Source organism: Vulpes lagopus, chromosome 18, assembly GCF_018345385.1.
Source record: "Vulpes lagopus strain Blue_001 chromosome 18, ASM1834538v1, whole genome shotgun sequence".
Classification (NCBI taxonomy): domain Eukaryota; kingdom Metazoa; phylum Chordata; class Mammalia; order Carnivora; family Canidae; genus Vulpes; species Vulpes lagopus.
This window is the reverse complement of record NC_054841.1, coordinates 30,763,324-30,783,537: the sequence shown is the minus strand read 5'-3', so window position 1 is coordinate 30,783,537 and position 20,214 is coordinate 30,763,324. Positions and strand designations below refer to the sequence as shown.

At 38.7% G+C, this 20,214-nt stretch overlaps 1 pseudogene; it reads right to left on the bottom strand.

Annotated features, from left to right (window-relative positions):
* Nucleotides 1-1,339: 1,339 nt before the first annotated feature.
* On the bottom strand, nt 1,340-2,342 carry LOC121478325 (annotated as a pseudogene).
* Nucleotides 2,343-20,214: the final 17,872 nt, after the last annotated feature.

Below are 20,214 nucleotides of genomic sequence, written 5' to 3'. Positions count from 1 at the left end.
TTGCAGGCCATTTGGATTCTATTTCAGCTATTCAACTGTATTGTTATAGTGTGAGAGTAGTCACAAACAATATATAAATCAATGAGCCTGGCTGTGTTCCAAAAAAAGATTCTTTGCAAAAACAAGCAATAGTCTTGTTTGCCCTGGGGTTTGTAGTTTGTTGACCACTGATCTGAGAGATCAGGTCTAGTTGATAGCAGTTATCTTCCTCTGTAGTGAATTCCTTTATCCTTCTGTTTTGACCACCCTGGAGCAAGGGTTTCTATCCTGGGAGTTCATGATCTCAGAAAAGAAAAAAAAATATCTTTATTTTTACTAATCTATAACTAAATTCTAGTATTTCATTTTATCATGAATGCAGGCAACAAAAGACAGTAGTATTAACAGTACCTGTGACTTTGCTACCAATAGAAACCACAGGTCTTATAGCACATCATATCAGTTCTTGTAGATATTCTGAAATATTGTTTATGTTCATCACTGTTTCATAACCAGGGAAATTCTCCCATCTGTCACTAGGCTTTGTTCTGAGTATTAAAAAATTATTACATGTTACATATCACACCATAGATGGTGATGGGCCTGCCATCCCAGAGTTCTTGGCTCTTGCTTATTCTTTTTTAAGATAATTTATTGAGGTGAGGCTCACATAACATAGAATTAACCATCTTAAGGTGACTGATTCAGGTATTTAGTACATTCACAACATTGTACAACCACCACCTTTAACCAAATATTTCCAATCACTTGGAAGTTAAACTCCTTACCCATTAAGGAATCTCTTCTCATTTCTCATCTCTCCCCATCCCCATATCTATGGATTTATCAATTCTGGATATTTCATATAAATGGAATCATACAATATATGATCTTTTGTGTCTGGTTTCTTTCACTTAGCATCATGTTTTGAAAACTCATTCATATTGTACCATATTGTACCATCAATACTTTATTCGTTTTTGCACTAAGATGGCATTCCATTATATGTATGTACATCAATTTGTTTATCTAGTCATCCATTGGTGGATGGCTGCCTTGTTTCCATCTTTTAACTATTGTGAATAGTGCTGCTATGAGCATTGTGTATAAGGGGACTTGCTTGAGTACCTGTTTTCAATATATATATATTTTTAGAAGCACACTATGGTAGTTAATATTATCTTTTCAAGAACTCCTGTTGTGAGCATTAAACGAAGTGTGGGCTTTGAGTCTGTGAGCCCAGATTCACATACATAGGAAGAAAAAAGCAAACCGTGATCCATGTACATAGATGAAAACTAAAGGCTCATGGTTAATCACATTGTTGTGTTTACCAGTCTACAAACCTAGAAGCCAGAAGTCACACGTCTTTTAGGTCTTTCCAGATGTCCCATGAGGTATGTGTACTTTTTTTGATGTTGAGCAACCTCATCATCCTTCCGCTTCTGGTTGGTCACACTAATCCCTGAGACTTCAGGAAACATAGAAGGCTCAGGAAGATTTCATTCTCTATGCCATATATTACCTTCATCAGTGTTGACACTGGATGAATTCTGGATAGATTTTTTTCAACATGTATTCAATGAGATCAGTCACACTTAATCCAACAGCCCAGTTGATGCATCCTTTTAGCTTGATGACATCATAGGTACTTTCAACCATCGTCTTATGCACTTCCTTCCAATTTTCACTGTCGTTGTCTGTTTCCATTTCTGGATTCAGTTCCTGAGAGAAACACTTGCCACATTCACTCCGCTCCACGCAGCCACACTTGAGTCACCATGTTCTCCCAAAATCTATCCATGGCAGCTGCTGGAATGAATGCCAAGTTTTTCAGGCATAAGATAGTGAAATCTAGCAGAATCTAGATTATACCCACTTCCAATCACACAGTTCTTGGGTAGTCCATTTAGTTTCCAGGTAACATATGTGATAATACCCACAGGGTTGGAAACTACAATTATGATACAATTAAGACTGTACTTGACTATCTGAGAAATAATGAATTTGAAGACATTATCATTCCTCTGTACCAGACTGAGATAGCTCTCTCCCTCCTGCTAGTGGACTCCTGTAGTTACCACCACAATCTTAGAATTGGCGATCACAGAGTAATCTTTATCTGCCACAATTTTAGGTGTCTGAAAAAATAAGCTCCCATGTTGCAAATCCATCATTTCTCCTTTGAGTTTATCTTCCAAAATATCCACAAGGGCAAGTTCATGAGCCAGAGACTTTCCTAGAATGCTGATGGCATATGCCATACCAACTTGTCCAATGCCCACTACAGTGATCTTATTGTTTGGGATGGTTGCCTCTTCTTCTGTGACTGGTGCAATCAGTTTTTCCTTAAGTGTTGCCATTGTGCGGGATGAGCACTTGGTGTTATGCTATATGTTGGCAAATTGAACTCCAATAAAAAAAAAAATTAAAAAAAAAAAAAGAGTAGCCATTGTGCCTAGGGAAGAAACAGCTGTAAGAGCCGTGCAACAAGACGATGCCAGCTGCATGAGCCTCCTTGGGCACAGGATCTGCTGAACTTTTTTTTTAATAGACCTAAGAATGAAATTATGGGGTCATATGGTAATTTTATGTTTAACCTTTTAAGAAACTGCCAAACTGTAAGTGGCCAAACCATTTTGCATCCTCATTAGTAATGTACAAGGCTTTCAATTTCTCTAAGTCCTCACCAACACTTTTTTGTTTTTTTGATTATAGCCATCCTAGTGGGTGTGAAGTGGTACCACATTTGTGGTTTTAATTTGTGTTTTTCTAACTAATGATGCTGAGCATCTTTTCATGTGCTTATTGGCCATTTGTTTATCCTTCTTGGAAAAAATGTCTATTTTGCCCATTTTTAAGTTCTGTTGTTTGTTTTTTGTTGTGAGAATTATTATATATTCTGGATACTAGACTGTTATCAGGTTTATAATTTGCAAATATTTTATCTCATCTGTAGGTTGTCTTTTTGCTTTTTTGATAATGTCCTTTGGTGCCTGTAATTTCAATAGAATTTTAATTTATCTGTTTGTTGTTACTGCTCATGGTTGTGGTGTCATATCTAAGAATCCATTGCCAAATCCAAGGTCATGAAGATTTACACTTCTATTTTCTTCTAGCAGTTTTATAGTCTTAGTCCTTATGTTTAGGTCTTTGATCCATTTTGAGTTGATTTTTGTATATGGTGTAAGGTAAAGGTCCAACTTCATTCTTTGGCTTGTGGATATCCAGAATAAGTTTGTTGAAAAGACTGTCCATTTCCCATGGACTGTCTTGGCATCCTTGTTGAAATTGGTTGACCATATATGTGAGGGTTTATTTCTGAGCTTTCTATCCTATTCCATTGGTCTCCGTGTTTATCTTTACGCCAGTACTAACATAATTTCTTTTATTACTATAGCTTTGTTGTAGATTCTGAAATCTGGAAATGTGAGTTCTTCCATTTCAAGATTGTTTTGACTATTTGGAGCCCCCTGCAATTCTATATGAATTTAAGATTTGGCTCTCCCATTTCCTCAAAAAAGGCTATTGAGATTTTGATTGAGAATGTATTGAATCTATAGATATCTTTGGGGAGTACCAACATCTTAACAATATGAACTATTCCACTCCATGAACACAAGCTGTTTTTCCATATATTTAGGTCTTCTTTAATTTCTTTCAGCAATGTTTTATTGTTTTCAGCACATACGCCATTTGCCTCCTCAGTTAAATTTATTCTTAGGTTATTTTTGTTTGTTTAGGATGCTGTTGTAAATGGAATTGCTGTTTTAATTTCCTTTTTGAATTGTTCATTGTTGGTGTATTGAAACACAAACTGATTTTTATGTGTTGATCTTATGTCTTGTAACTTTGCTAAATGTATTACGTCTGGTAGCTATTTTGTAGATTCTTTGGGATCTTGTACACATGGGATCATGTCATCTGCAAATAAAGATAGTTTGTTTCTTCCTTTCCAATATGAATGCCTCTTATTTATTTTGCTTCCCTAATTGGGGGAGGTCTTCCCCTGTGGGTGTGGGTCACTCACTATCTTTCTTTTTTAGTCTTTAGTACCCCTGCCATTGCTTAAGGAAGGGGGCCTTAATCTGGAGCTCTAATAAGATTTGGGAATAATATTTAGAAGGTCTCTGAACTTGGGCAGGAAAAAAATTACATCTTTATTTTCACCAACCTATGGTTAACATTTAATATTTCTTCCTATCATGAAAGTAGTCATCATGCATTAATGGAATTAGCAATAACTGATTTTGTCACCAATAGATACTTCACATAGATTATTTATGGTTGTCATGACTTCAAAATTATAGTCATTATTAGACCTACGGCTAGATCTTGTATTTAACACAGAGCTTTTCAGAGCAGTAGTATGTGGACTGGTTCTAGTCCATGCACCATCACAGCTTCATGACAAGGGAATTCAAGAATTGAGTGTAAACGTTTAGAAGCTTTTATAACAATTTGACAAAATAATGTTTTTGAATCAAATAATAAAAATTGGGGGTTTGTATTTCAAATTATCTTTTATTTCATTTTTTAAAAATATTTATTTATTTATTCATGAGAGGCACAAAAAGAGAGAAGTAGAGACATAGGCAGAGGGAGAAGCAGGCTTTCTGCAAGGAGCCCAATGTAGTACTCAAACCTGGATGCCGGGATCATGCCCTGAGCCAAAGGCAGATGCTCAACCACTGAGCCACCTAGGCATCCCTATTTCATATTTTTATTCTATTTATAGAAGTTGTTAGTCCAAGAAGGATCAGGTAAGTAAATTGGTCCTTCCCCACAGATAGTGTGAAAAGCACGATTTAATGCATTAACAAGGAAGTATGCATTTAACAATATTTTGATAATGATATTTCAACATAATTGGTTCCCTTTGTCATCCTGTGCTGTTTTATTTAAAGTATTATTCTGAGTTGTGCAGTTGGTCAAGTGACTGACCCTTGGTTTCAGCTCTCTCAGAGTCATTGGATCAAGCCCCACATGGGGCTCCTCACTCAGTAAGGAGTCTGCCTGGGAGTCTTTCTCCCTCTTCCTCTGCTCCTCCCACTCATGCTCTGTCTCTCTGTCTCTCTCTCTCAAATAAGTAAATAAATAAATAAATCTTAAAAAAAAACAACCTGGGTTGTTCAGTGGTTGAGTGTCTGCCTTTGGCTCAGGTAGTAATCCCAGGGTCCTGGGTTCAAGTCCAGCATCAGGCTCCCTGTGGGGAGCCTGCATCTCCCTCTACCTGTGTCTCTGTTTCTCTCTCTCTGAATCTCTCATGAATTAAAACGACAACGACAACAACAACAACAACAACAAAATTACTCTGAGGTAGGATCAAGTTGCTTCGCTGGAAGGCCAATGGAATCCAAGGCATAGAAAGGTTAGGGATGTTTGAGAAGGGGCTCTGGGACCCTGTATAGGCTTATACTTAAGTCTCAGAATAAATACAGTCTTATCCCTCATCTCAGCCCCAGGACATGAGTGACTGCCCGTCTCCCCCATCTCTTGGGCATGATGAGGTTCCAGTATATCCATGTCAGCTTCCCTTCCAATTTTCCCTACATACTCTAATTTTCCACTCTAGATCCATAGATGGATTCTCCTTTTCCTTGAGCTTATCATCATATTAACTATGTTCTTTCTTATCATTGCCAAAATTAGGAATAACCTCTCATAGAATTTGTTCTTGCCTTAATTTTATCTATACTTCAAGGCCCAGCTGAAGCCCAACCCCTTCAAAGGAGACCAAGAAGACCTGTCCATCCTACACAAATATTTTCCTCCTCTAAGCTCCTATATGGCCATGACCTGGCAGGATAGAAGGAAGACTGGGCAGAAAATGTGGGCAGATGTAGGGTGTCCATAGTACTGAATAGTTGCAGCCATCCTAGCTGGGATCAGAACAATTATAGCCAGCAGAGCGGAGGGAACACGTTACTAAGTAACGTCAAACTGTGCCGAGTGTTAGGGAGATAAGTTCTTGTTAAATAAAATGTCCATTTTATAGATGAGGAATTGAAAGTACCAAGAGGAAAATAGCTCTTTTTGCTCCTACATCTATCTGGGTTTTTCCCACCCCTGACTAGTATCTGCCTGTTAACAAAGGCAGAGCTGGTAATCTATTTGTTCAGGCCAGAAGTGATTAGATCAAGCCTATTTATGAGTCAGGATTCCTGGTATTAAAGAGCTTGCCTGTGCGTAGGTCTCCATTTCTGGCCCTCTCTTCTGTTCTTATGGTGGCCTTTCTCTCCAGCCATCACAGGCACATGTAAGCAGTTGACCTTTGCTATTGGCTTAGATTTTAATTCTCCAAAATAGCTGCAAGAGGCCTCTGGTAATTAATATCCAATAATATCACCTCCAATGCAGAGCTGAGCACTTTGATTCGATATCCCCTGATGGATGGACTGGTGGTTCCTTCCCTAACTTGTAGCCCTGTCCTTCCTGTAGACAGGCTACTTATACACACTAATGTTTGTGATTAACAGTGTGGCATTTAGAACATAATAAATTGGCTTTAGGACTGCCTGAAGCTAGAGTCTGGATTAGGAGAAGATATGTTATTAATGTTTGAGCACTGGCCCCAGTACCTTCCATCCCCCTTCACTCTTACCTCTCACCATCCCCTGAAATAAAGGTCTCACTGGATTTCCAGGGTGATGAAATGAGTTCAAGATTGGTCAGACTCGTAGAGTCTTAGGAAACTTATTTAGCCCTTGGGGTAGGTGTCTATTAGAAGAAAGAGGTGAGCAATGTGACATCTCCAGCTCAAAATGTAAACCCTTCCTCAAATTCCAGAGACAAAGCCTTTTCTCCAAATTAGAGCATCTTTTCCAACCACCTTCTAACTCTGCTCTCTCCCACCATGACAACCACTCACCTTAATAAGCAGTTGGAATCATTAGTAAAGGAGGCAAATGAATAAAATTTATGGTGATTCTCTTCCTCTTTCTTCTTTCTCCTCCTCATCCTCCTTTTTCATCAAAATCTTCATCATCATCATTCTCATCACTAACATTTGTTATATCTTCCCATGGGCCAAACACTAAACCTAAATGACTTCATTTAATCCTCTCATTGTCCCCATGAAACACATGCTATTATTATACTGTTCTCTTTCCTGTTGGAGATGTTGTATAGCATGAGGATTAAGAATTCAGGTTCTTGAATTGGAGGACTTGAATTCAAATCTTTCTTTAATATTTACTGCCCATGAGACTATAGGCCATTTACTTGAACTCTATAAACTTGATTTCCTCATCTATAAAGAAAGATAATACAGTGTCTACCTAGTGCTTAAGAGTCCTACTAAAGGTGGAAAAGAAAGAGGGGTAAGACAGGAAGGGCTAGATATAGTTACAGAAAAACGTTTCTTACAAGTAAGTTGTGTGATTTGGCTATAAATTAGGAAAAAATAAGATAAGTGAGTGATTACAGAGTTGATTGAATTAGAAGAATTAATATTTTGGTCCAAAATGTTATGAGAGGTACGCAGGCTACAATTTCCAACATTCCCTGGTTCAGAGGCTGGACAGCCATGTCCTGAAATGGTCACATAGTCTTGGGTGTGGGAATCTGGGGAATGTATACAACTGGAAGTCAACTGGAGCCCACTGTTATCCAACTCTCCCCCTGAGGCATTCCTCTTTGGTTCTTATACTGGCTTCAAATACTGTTGGGAATGTTAGGATGGAAAGGGCTCTCTCCCCACTCCTGTGTCTCCCTCTGCCTTTTGGGCTCTGCTGGGCCAGATGAGAGGACATCTCCTGCATACTCACTCCTATAAGTGACCAGGGACATGGGCTTGGAGTACAGAAAGTACCATCTCTCTCAGCTCTCTCACTCCTTCTTACATGTGCACACTCACACACACACACACACACACACACACACACACACACGGGTGAAATGCTTGTTAGACTTGCTGTGTATATGAAAAGTGTCAATACCTGTTTTCCCAAAACTTGTATGAAAACTACACAGCCTTATACACAAGAAAACAGATACTTCCAGAAAACAAGACTCTTCCAGATCTGGAGGTCTCAATTTGTGGACTGGATTTCAAAAGGATGTGTCAGGTTTAGTGGTTGGAAACTCCCACTGGAATATTTCTTAGAAATAATATTCTTAATGGTAGTTGTGTCCCCATAAAAGGGGACATATCACTGAATATGGCTCAAATGCTGTACAACCTCAATAAAAATATGAAGCTATATTCCTTCAAAATTCATAAGTCACTGTTAATGTTAACAGTGACTATGAGAAAGGCTTTTTTTTTTTTTTTCCCTCTTGACTGTTGGTGGTTGATAACAAGAAAACTTATTAGAGGAGGAAAAGAGGGTTGATAAAGAATTTAATGGTCTCTGGACAACAGTAGATAGCATTAAACATTTTCATTTTTCCTGAAGTGTATCCTAAGCATTATTCATCTCAACCTTGATTAAGGTTGTTTTTGCTTGCATTTAGACAACAGAGAGTAGATGAGAGAAGAGGTAGGGGGAAGGGAGAAGAGACAAGGAAGAGGAGAGAGTGTTTAAAAATGAATTCACAAATAATAAATGTATTGCTTGGCGTAAAATTAGTTGATAATGAGGGGAGAGAAAGCAACAGAAAAAGGAATATTTAGAAAGAAATAATCAGATGAGGCAGGTCTTTATATTAGCTTCCTTCTTGACTACTGCCTGGAGCTGCAGAAGAAGGTGTGGATGGAGTTTGGAGAGGATTTCAGAATGGTCCGACAGAAGGGGAGCTATATCAAAATTGAATTTTGCATGTGCAAGTCTTTGGAGAGTCGGAGTTGCCTACCCATGACAACTGCTCATCAAGTGATTATAAACTTGAATATTTTTGTGATATCTCATCCTATTATCATTCCTACTGTCTAGAGTTTGACATTGACTTACCAGAAAGTGAGTTTTCTTGGTTTGAGGCACATTCTCTCACCCTCCTGCTGGATCAGTGTGTTCCAGAACTTCATGCACATATATGAACAACCTTCTACCAAACATCACAAATCCTCTTGATCCACACCAAACTTTGCCTCTAACCAAGCCATTGAGTTTTCACACAATTGAGGAATCTGATTAAGTGCATTATATGTCTATGGCAGCAGTAAGAAAGAGGAAGGAAAAATTTTGTGAATGGAGGTATTTCCCTCAGCTAGACATGGCAGTTCAATAGAAATGGTTATCAGATGAGTCATCCTTGACTCATCCTCTATAAATGGAAAATTCAGCCATGCAATGAAGCTTCCAGCCTTTGTTCTCAAGTCTGGAACATGTCTCAAATGATAGGTTGTTGCCTAGGGAATCAAGATGATAGCAGTGGGTTCTTGAATAAGCAAAGTACTTCTCAGGAAAAGGTTGTCCAAAAGACATGTCATCAATACCAAGAACAAAATCAAATGCATAAAAAGCTCTTAATAAAAGTTTGTTGAATGAACTAACTTATGAATGAACAGGTTGATCAGGAAGAGAGGAGTGGGGGATTACTCTTCATTTTCTGGCCTGGGGGACAGTGCTAGCTTGGGGGTAGTATTGACTAAGTGGATACATGAAAAGGGGAGGTCTCAAAGATTGGTTAGAGACTGTTAAATTCAATGAGTTCAATTTTGAACATGTTGAATTGAGAGGTCTGTGGGACATCCAAGTGGGTATCTGGTTGTATGTTGTATAGAGCATATATTATGGAAATAATAAAGCTCTTGCTTATATAAAGGGAACCTTGCTAGAATTAATTTTCCTTCCTTCACTTGGGCTTATTCTCTTCTTTCTTTCCAGATTTTCTATTTTCCTTTGACAAACATATTTGGGTTGTCTGTCATTTGCCAAACTATATTTTAGGCACTGAATATATATGAAAAGTAACAGTTTTAACTTATTTATTTAATAAATATTTTATTGAGAGCTTACTATGTGCCAGACACTGTCCTCAGAATGCTAGTATACCAAAGACAGTCCCTTTTCAGAAACAATTTTAAATCATTTAAATTGCCAGACACAAACTCATAAAATAAGTAAATAACTGTACAAGACCATAGATTGTTTTATACCCTCCGCATAGGACATATATATACGTTAAATAAACGATTATTCCTAAATCGAATAAGTGGTTATTTCAAAACCAAAGATTTCCTAGGAAATTTATTCCAACAGAAATCAACTGGGTCTTTCTGACTTCAATCCTTCTTGCCATTTGGAGCTTTTAAGAGTATATTTTTTTAAATAGCACTGCAATGAGCATCTTTATCCATAGTGTAAGTGGTGGGAAACAAAACCCCATGAGGTTTCCTAAGGTCCAGATTTAAAGAGGAGACTGAAGGTTTTGAAAGGGCCCCATAGTAATGGAAATGCTAATGACTCCTGGAGTCCATTACTTTAATTGCTATATTTTTGCAAACCTTTGTAATAGATGATCTCATTCAATCCATCAAACATGGCTTTATGAATCCAAGAGAGTGAACATTTAAAAACAACATTAATTCGGCTATTCTGCTTTTAATGCGAATTCTGAATGTCATAACTTAACAAACAGAAACAGTTTTAAAAATCTTAAAAAGAAATGCAAATGAAAAGCCACAATGTACACCTACCAGAATGTAAAATGGCTAAAACAAAGTCAGAAAATATCAAAGGTTGGCAAGGATGTGAGGCAACTGGAATTGTCATTTATTTCTGGTAGGAGTAAAAATCAGAACAAGCACTTTGAAAAATTGTATTACATGGGATGCCTGGGTGGCTCAGCAGTTAAGCGCCTCTGCCTTTGGCTCAGGGCATGATCCTGGAGTACTGGGATCAAGTCCCATATTGAGCTCCCTTCATGGAACCTGTTTCTCCCTCTCTTTCTGCCTATGGTCTCTGCCCCTCTCTTTCTGTGTGTCTCATGAATAAATAACTAAAATCTTTTTTTAAAAAAAGAAAGACAAATTGTATTACATTATATAAAGTCAAACATAACTACCCTATGATTCTTAGGTTTATGTTAACAGATATGAGTGCATATTTTTATCAAAGGCAAATGATAGGGGCACCTAGGCGGCTCAGTGGTTGAGCATCTGCCTTCAGCTCAGGTTGTGATCCTGGGGTCCTGGAAATGAGTTCTATATCATGCTTTCGGCAGGAAGCCTGCTTCTCCCTCTGCCTATGTCTCTGCTTCTCCCTCCATGTCTCTCATGAATAAATAAATAAAATCTTTTTAAAAAGGCATTTACAAAAATGTCTACAGCAGCACTGTGTATAATATCCTAAAGTAGAAACAACCCCAGTATTAATTAACAGAAGAGATAAATAAATCCCCATTTATATTCATATTATTATGTACTACGACTCAGGAATGAAAAATACCATACTACTGCATAGGCAACAACATGACTGAATGTCTAGCAAAAGAAGCCAGACACAAAAGAGCGCATGCTGTACAATTCCACTTATATGAAGTTCAAGTACAGGCAAAACTAACTGATGACTATAAAAGTTAAAATAGTGGTTACCTATGTAGGACATGGACTGGGAAGATATGATCAAGCACTTTTGGGGATGCTGTAGATGTTCTGCGTCTTGCACTGGGTGATGGGTTCCAAATAGAAAAAAATCATTGAGCTGCACATTGAACATTGAAAATTTGCGAACTTTACTATATGTAAGTTATCCCTTATTTTAAAACAATTTTTAAATGAATAAACAGAAGTAATTTGGCCCATTGTGGTTCATACTTAGTCCTCCACTAACCACAGCCATGGGAGGTAGCTGACAGATCCTTGAAGGTCTCATCACCTGCCACAGCACTACCAATAGCTATACAGTATTATTTAATTCATAAATTTCAAGTGCCTAGGCAGCTCAGTTGGTTAAGCATTTGCCTTTGTCTCAGATCATGATCCTAGAATCCAGGGATCCAAACACCACATCAGGCTCCCTGATCAGTGGGGAGCCTGCTTCTCCCTCTCCCTCTGCCTGCCACTCCCCTTGCTTGTGTGTGTGTGTGTCTCTCTCTCAAATAAATAGATGATAGATAGATAGATAGATAGATAGATAGATAGATAGATAGATAAAATCTTTAGAAAATTCCTAAATACCTATGGAGCACTCAGACTGGATAAAGTGATGTGGTGGGTACTGCATAGCACAGATCCTTCCCCTCACTCTTTCCTCTCTGCTTCACATCATATTCACATTAACCTTAGTCTGCTATTCTCTGCTCCTTCTTGTTACTCACCTCCCTCCACCTCCATCATTTACAAATGAGGTAATTTTAGACCTGGGACATTCCACAATCCAGAAGCAGGACCACAAGTAGGTAGTAAATGTCTAGGCTATTACCTGGAATTGTCCTAATTAGGACCATCTCTTTGAGCTAAACCAGAGGAATGAGAAATCTTCTCTAGCATGCCACAGCAAAACACTCATATTTACCAAAAAGGAATAGCCTTTTCCTCTAGCCAACACATGTAAGCATAGGCAAGTAGACTTTGCTAATGTTTTTTTTTTTATTTAAATTCAATTTGCCAATATATAGTTGCCACCCACTGCTCATCACATCACAGCTCTTTAGTGCCTGTCACCTAGTTACCTCATTCCCCCTCGCCACTTCCCCTTCAGCAACCCTCTGTTTGTTTCCCAGAGTCAAGGGTCTCTTATGGTTTGTCTTCCTTTCTAATTTTTCCCCACTCAGTTTCCCCTCCTTACCTTATGATCCCTTTCACTATTTCTTATATTCTACATGAGTAAAAGCATATAATTATCTTTCTCCAATTGACTTATTTTATTCAGCATAATTCCCTCCAGTCCATCCATGTCAATGTAAATGGTAGATTTTCATCCTCTCTGATGGCTAAGTAATATTCCATTGTGTGTGTGTATATATATATATATATATATCACATCTTCTTTATCCATTCATCTGTCAAAGGATATTGTGGCTCCTTCCACAGTTTGGCTATTGTGGACACTGTTGCTATAAACATTGGGGTGCAGGTGTCCCATCGTTTCACTACATCTATACCTTTGGGGTAAATACCTAGTAGTGCAGTTGTCAGAGGGTAACTCCATTTTTAACTTTTTGAGGAACCTCCACATTGTTTTCCAGAGTGGTCACACGAGCTTATGTTCCCATCAACAGTGTAAAAGAGTTCTCCTTTTTCCACATTCTCACCAACACTTGTTGTTTCCTGTCTTGTTAATGTTAGTCATTCTCACCAGTGTAAAGTGATGTCTCATTATGGTTTTGATTTGTATTTCTCTGATGACAACTGATGTGGAGCATTTTTTCATGTGCTTGTCAGCCATGTGTAGGTTTTCTTTGGAAAAATGTCTGTTCATGTCTTCTGCCCATTTCTCGACTGGATTGCTTGTTTTTTGGGTGTTGAGTTTGATAAGTTCTTTATATATCTTGAATACTAGCCCTTTATCTGATATGTCCTTTGCAAATATCTTCTCCCATTCTGTAGGTTGTCTTTTAGTTTTGTTGACTGTTTTCTTTGCTGTGCAGAAATTTTTATCTTGATGAAGTCCCAGTAATTCATTATTGCTTTTGTTTCCCTTGCCTTTATTGATGTGTCTAGCAAGAAGTTGCTGTGGCTGAGGTAAAAATGTTGCATCCTGTGTTCTCCTCCAGGATTTTGATGGACTCCTCTATCACATTTAGATCTTTCATTCATTTTGAGTTTATCTATGTGTATGGTTTGGTTTCATTCTTCTGCATGTGCTGTCCAATTTTCCTGACACCATTTATTGAAGAGACTTCTTTCCATTGGATACTCTTTCCTGCTTTGCCAAAAATTAGTTGACCACGGACTTGAGGGTCCATTTCTGGGTTATCTATTCTGTTCCATTGATCTATGTGTCTGTTTCTGTGCCAGTACCATGCTGTCTTGATGGTCACAGCTTTGTAATAGAGCTTGAAGTCAGGTATTGTGATGCCCCCAGCTTTGGTTTTGTTTTTCAACCTTCATCTGGCTATACAGGTCTTTTCTGGTTCCATACAAATCTTAGGATTATTTGTTCCAACTCTGAGAAAAAAGTGCTAATGGGCTATTCTTATCACTTTTGAAATAAAGATTCTTTAAAGGCATAAGATAGCAGATAGGTGAATTTCAAAAAGAGCAATGAAATAAAACAAAATTATGAAATGATCTAAGTAGAAGTAACCACAGCTATTCTGAGCCTATAGAGTGTGATCAATAAAAGTTCATTAAAACCAATGGTCCCCCTTCAGAGTCCAAGCAAGAGTCAATGTCCAGGGAGGCAGAGAATGTGGGTAGTGGGATGGACAGGAAGAGTGAGTGATAAGAGGTAATGATACAAGGTGGATCATCTCAGGGATTTGCTCTTTTCCTTGAATGAACTGGAAATTTCCCAAGGATAGCAGATGTGAGCATTGTACAGAGGAGTATGGCAGAGCTGGGCACCCACTCTGTAGGGTGCCAAGACTGCTTCCCCTAGCTTTGGCGTGGACATGCCAGTCTCACTTGGTGGCCACATGGTCCTCGAGTTGTGCTGAAGCCTATGTTTGAGGAACTTATGGCCCTAGGAAGCAAAGTTTACCCACCATTTCGTGAGGGACAGCCAAGAAGCTACTAAAGAGTATTCTATCTAGGGGCACCCATAAATCCCACTGTGGTCTTAGTAGGTCTGCTGTGTTGGTTGGCAAATGGCAGCCATCAGGATCTGATCAGAGAAACAAAGCTGATCCCTTCCAATGTTTGCTCCCAGCAGGTGGAAGCTGTGAGTCTATTACTCAGGCCCCTTTTCCAGATGCCTTTCAAGCGTCACAGTGTCACAGCCCTTCATAGAGAAGAAAAGCAGGATCTATGTGACAACAGAGTAAGAAAACCCCAATTTCTAGTTCCAGCTGTGCCATTGTCTGGCTATGACACATTCTCTAAATGTCAGCATCCTCCTCTACAACAAGGGATTATTGCCATCCTATCCACCTCTTAGGTTTTGGGGGAGGACAAAATGAGAAAACTGATATGGAAATACTTGCAAAGGTTAGGCATTTTCCAATTATTTTTAAAAGGGCAAATTACTTGAACAGACCTTTCACAAAAGAAAATATGAATGCCCATGGGACACTCAAGTGGCTCAGTTGGTTAAGCTTGGTTTCAGCTCAGGTCTGTGATCTCAGGGTTGTGAGATTGAGCCCTGCATCAGGCTCTGTGTTCAGCTCAGAGTCTGCTTGGGATTCTCTCTCTCTCTCCCTCTCTTCTCCCCCTCCTCTCTCTCTCTCTCTCTCTCAAATAAATAAATAAACTCTTAGAATAAAAAAAGAAAATATGAGTGCCCAGAAAGCAAATGCAAAGACACACAACATATCAACTTATTGAGAAAATGCAAATTAATGGTAAAAATACCACTTCACGCTCACTAGAATATCTAAAATCAAGAACTGAATACCTAGTGTTGGTGAGGATCCAAAACAGCTTAAACTCTCATACATTGCTGGTGGGAACATTGGATGGTACAGCCACTTTGGAGATTATTTGGCAGTTTCATAAACAGGTCAGTATACACTTAAGATCTAGGAACTCAATGCTTGGATGTCTACCCAGAAGAAATAAAGGTGTATGTCCACAAAAGCACTTGTACAAGAATGTTTGTAACAGCTTTATTCTCCATAGCCCCAAACTGGAAACAACCCAAATGTCCATCAATAAGAGAACTGGTAATCGCACTGTGGTCCAATCACACAGTGGAATACTAGACGGTACTAAAAAATAATGAGCTCCTGACACAACTTGGATGGATGTTCAAACATTATACTGAGAAGAAGAACTGATACAACAGAGTATGATTCTATTTGTTTGGAACTCAAGAACATACAAAACCAATGGATGGTGTTAAAAATCGTAGTAGAGCTGGCTCTGGGTGGGATAGACAAGAAATGTGCAAAGGGAACTTTTGGGGTAACTGAAGTGTTCTATAGCTTTAAAAAATTTGGGGCAGAAAATTTGGTGGCGGGGTTGCATTTTATTATTATTATTTTTTTTGCATTTTATTATTTTTAATTGAGGTGTAATTGACATATAACATATTAGTTTCAGATGTTCAGTGTAATGATTTAATATTTGTATGTACTATGAAATAATCACAAGATATCTAGTTAATATTCATCACCATAAATAATTACAAAAAGTTTTTTTATTGTGATGAAAACTTTTAAGATCTAATCTCTTAGCAATTTACGTATATGTAATTCTGTTAACTACAGTCACCATGCTATAGCATACAGCCCCATGACATGACTTTTATGAAAGTATCCTACATCTTAATTTGGATGTTAGTTGCAGGGTGTATACATTTGTCAGAACCCATCAAACTGTATACATCTGTGCTTTTGAAATATGTAAATTATATACTTTAATATTTTTAAGTTTGTGGAGTTTTGTATGTATGTGTGTGTGTCTCATAGAACCATGGGATACTTTAAATATTTTTAAAGTATAGAAAGATATGGACATTATATTACAGAAATTACAAAGAAGGAAAAAATCTTCCAGAGTCAACAACAGTCATTGTTTTGATTTATGTCCTTCCAGTATTTTTTTCTACATGTCTATTCTTTGCTTTGCTGAATCAGACTTTTGAAAGTAATGGTGCAAATCTTCCATTCACAGAGGAAGACACTGAAGCCCAGGTGGAAAGAGACAAATCAAGATAGGTCCTGGTCAAACCCAGTGAGACTCAAGTCCAGTTCCCCCACCTCAAAATTTCTGGTATTTTAAAGAATAAATCTGGTCTTAAATTCAAAAATTCTTGGAATTCCCTGAGCGAGAGGAATTTCTTTGTTATGCTAATGAGGCAATCCGGCTAGGTCCCTGAGTGGTTTCAGAATGGTTGCTGGTGATCAGAAAGACTATGATTAAAGGGTTGGGACTTCTCAGTCTCTCAACCTCTGTGGAGAAAAGAGCAGCTGGAGACTGAGTTCTATCTCATAGCCAGTGAGTTAGCCAGTTGTGCCTTTGTAGTGAAGCCTTAATGGAATCTCTGGACACTGCAGCTCCGTGCAGCCTCCTTGTTGGTGAACACGGTGATGTGCAGGGAGAGTGATGCACTATGACTCCACAAGGGGTGGGCATGAAAGCTCTGCATCCAAGACCCTTCCAGGCCTTGCGCTATGTGTACTGTTTATAACAGAAGTGCAATTGTAAATATAACCCATTCTAGCTTCTCAGTTGACTTGGTTCCCATCTCAATGCCCTTCCCTTGTCTTACCCCTAAGTGCCCTTTTCTGAGTATTTGGACCTCTGATCTCCACTCTTATGATCTGCAGCCAAAAGCACTGCTAATGCCAACAACTTACTGAGCTTTTACTCTGTGCTAGGCCTTTACCCATCTCTCCCTTATATGCATGCCACAGCATGCAGTAGAAACTACTACTATCATTCCTGAGAAGCAGACAAGGAAGCCGTGGCTCAGGGAGAATGAGTCATTTGCTCAAGGTCACAGAAAGTACTAAGTGGCAAGACCTCCTGGCTTCACACCCGTGTCCTTCCAGGCACATTACCTTCCAAGCGGAAGTTCTCTCCCTCCACTGTCATTCCCTATGACATCATTCCCTCCGTCCCACGAAGGAAACATAACCTCCCACACTCTACCAGTGTTTAAATTAATACGTGTTAATTTTTTTTTTATTACAAGTATATTTATTTAAGAAGTGGAGGCCCTAGAGAGCAGGAGAAAAGCAGAGACCAGGATGAGACCAACTTTGTTCTTCTCTTTGGAGCCTGGAGAATTTGTTACTTTTTCTACTGACCTCCTTAGCTAAGGTTAAATCTTGTTAGCTTTGAAAATTCCATGCTAGCCCCCAAGGGCCAAGGAGATGACCCCAGGCAGCTGGGAGGAATCAGGTCTAATTCTAAGGGAGGAAAACAGCTCCTCATGCTGATTGCTGGTGGTTGTGCTCTCGGCAATTGTTATTTTAATCAATTTCTCCGTGTTCAGAGTGCAGGACAGCAGCCTTCTGAGCATCCAGGGAAATTAAACACATAAATCATGTACTCGCCTGCCTCCACCCCCTCAAAACACATATGGCGCTATAGAGAATTACGTCAATAATTAGTCCAAGGGTGAAGAGCTGGTCTCCATCTACCTGATTCAAAGGCAAACTTTCTACAACTTGCCTCCCATTTTTTTTATCCCTATTATCAGCTTCCCATAGTACATGACTACACTCACCAGATTTTCTATTAAAGGGATTTAAATTATACACTCCTCATCAGATTTAATTACATTCTTCCGTCTCCTTATACTAGATTCTATCAGCTTTAAACAATTTATGGCAAAGGTAGACACTTAAATGTAGGAAACCATGTCCCTGGGACAGAAGATGGAAAATCTGCTTCCTATAAGAGGACCTTGTAATCATCATTCCACTTCTCTTGACCCAAGAAGAACCTATTTAACTCTCTCTGAAGGCAAGTTGAGAATATATTAAATTGTCTTTTTTTGTGTGTGTGTGTGTGTGAGGTTCAATCATGGATCCTTTGATTAATTTTTCATTCTGGTAAAATAAATATAACAAAATTTTCCATTTTAACCATCTTTAAGTGGCATTAATCACGTTGTCAATGTTTTTGAGAATTGCCATGACCACCATCTATTTCCAAAATTTTTTGTCATCCTAAGTAGAAACTGTAATCATTAAACAATAATTTCCCATTTCCCCTCCCTCACCTTGTAACCACTACTCTACTTTGTCTCTATGAATGTCTATTTGTCACTCTAGATATTGCTTATAAGTGGAATCATATAATATTTTCTTTTGCTTTTTGCTTGTTTCACTTAGTATGTTTTCAGGTTTTATCCATGTTGTAGTAGGTATTAGAACATCATTGGCTGAATAATATTCTATTGCACAGATAGACCACACTTTTTCTTAATCCTTTCATCTGTTGATAACACTGGAGTTGTTTCTACCTTTTGGCTATTGTGAATAATGCTGCTATTAATATTTGAATACAACTATTTGACTGAGTCCCTGTTTCGTTTCTTTTTGGATAATTACCTAGGAGTGGAGTTAATACATCTTCTTCTTTTTTAGAGATTTTTAGTTATTTATTCATGAGAGAAACAGAGAGAGGCAGAGACATAGGCAGAGGGAGAAGCAGGATCCCTGCAGGGAGCCTGATGCAGGACTCCATCCCAGGCCCTGGGATCAGGACTTGAGCTAAAGGCAGATGGCACCCCAATACATCATCTTCTTATAAGAGTATGGGCTTGCTTGGGTGTGCACTTGCTCGGCCACAAGAGCTTCATGTTCCTGTCACTGCCAAGCCCTCCTCCCTCCCTTTAGCCCTCCCCTCCCTACCTTTCTCTGCAGCTGACTTTCCACATACCTCCAGACATTTTTTTCATTCATTACCTATATTTACAAAACTGCTGCATAGTATTCCATAGCATGGATAGGCATGGTTTGTTTAGACTTTCCCCTATTGGCAGAAATTTAGTTTGGGTTCATGATTGCATCAGATTTGGAATAAACAGTCTAGTGTATGTCTCTTTAGACCTCTTGGACTGGTACCAAGAAGTGGAATTGCTAGGTCACAGGACAAACTTATTTTGAATTTTAAGAGTTACAGCCACAAGGTCCTCTGAGTGCCTATAACCCATTCACTTCTCCGCCAGTTGTATATAAGAGAACCCATTTGGCCCATTCTCACCAACACTGACGTTGCCTGGTGGTAGAGATAGGCAGCCATACACTAATGAGTCCTGCTCTCATTCTATTCTCCAGAGTTCTTGCTGAGAAGGATCACTCAGCCAGCAAACAACTGCATTTCCTAGCTGTTCTTGCTTTTGCCATTAGGGGAGGCCATGTCACTGGTTTTGGTCAAAGAAAACTGAGTAGAAATGATGATCTGGACTGTAAAATCCTCTGGCACATCCTTCCTCTGAAGCAAGGCAGAAGACCTCTTGCAGAGCCCCAGGGCCCATCATAGGAAACACTTACAAGAGGATTACAACCTGAATCCATGGATGACTTGATGGAACAGAGCATCCCTGTCACTGTTGATGGTCTTTAGCTGGAAAAAAAAAAAAAAAAAGCCTATTTTATAAAGTCCTTGAGATTTGGGGGTTACCTTACTATGTAATCTCTCACTTTAGTATATTCACCAATCTGTTGGGTAAAAATTGTTATCTTGTTTTAATTTGCATTTCCCCGCATGCTAGTGAGATGGGGCATGTTTTCATATATTTTTGGTCACAAGCTCTTTATATACATCCTCCCTTAACTTACAATAGTCTA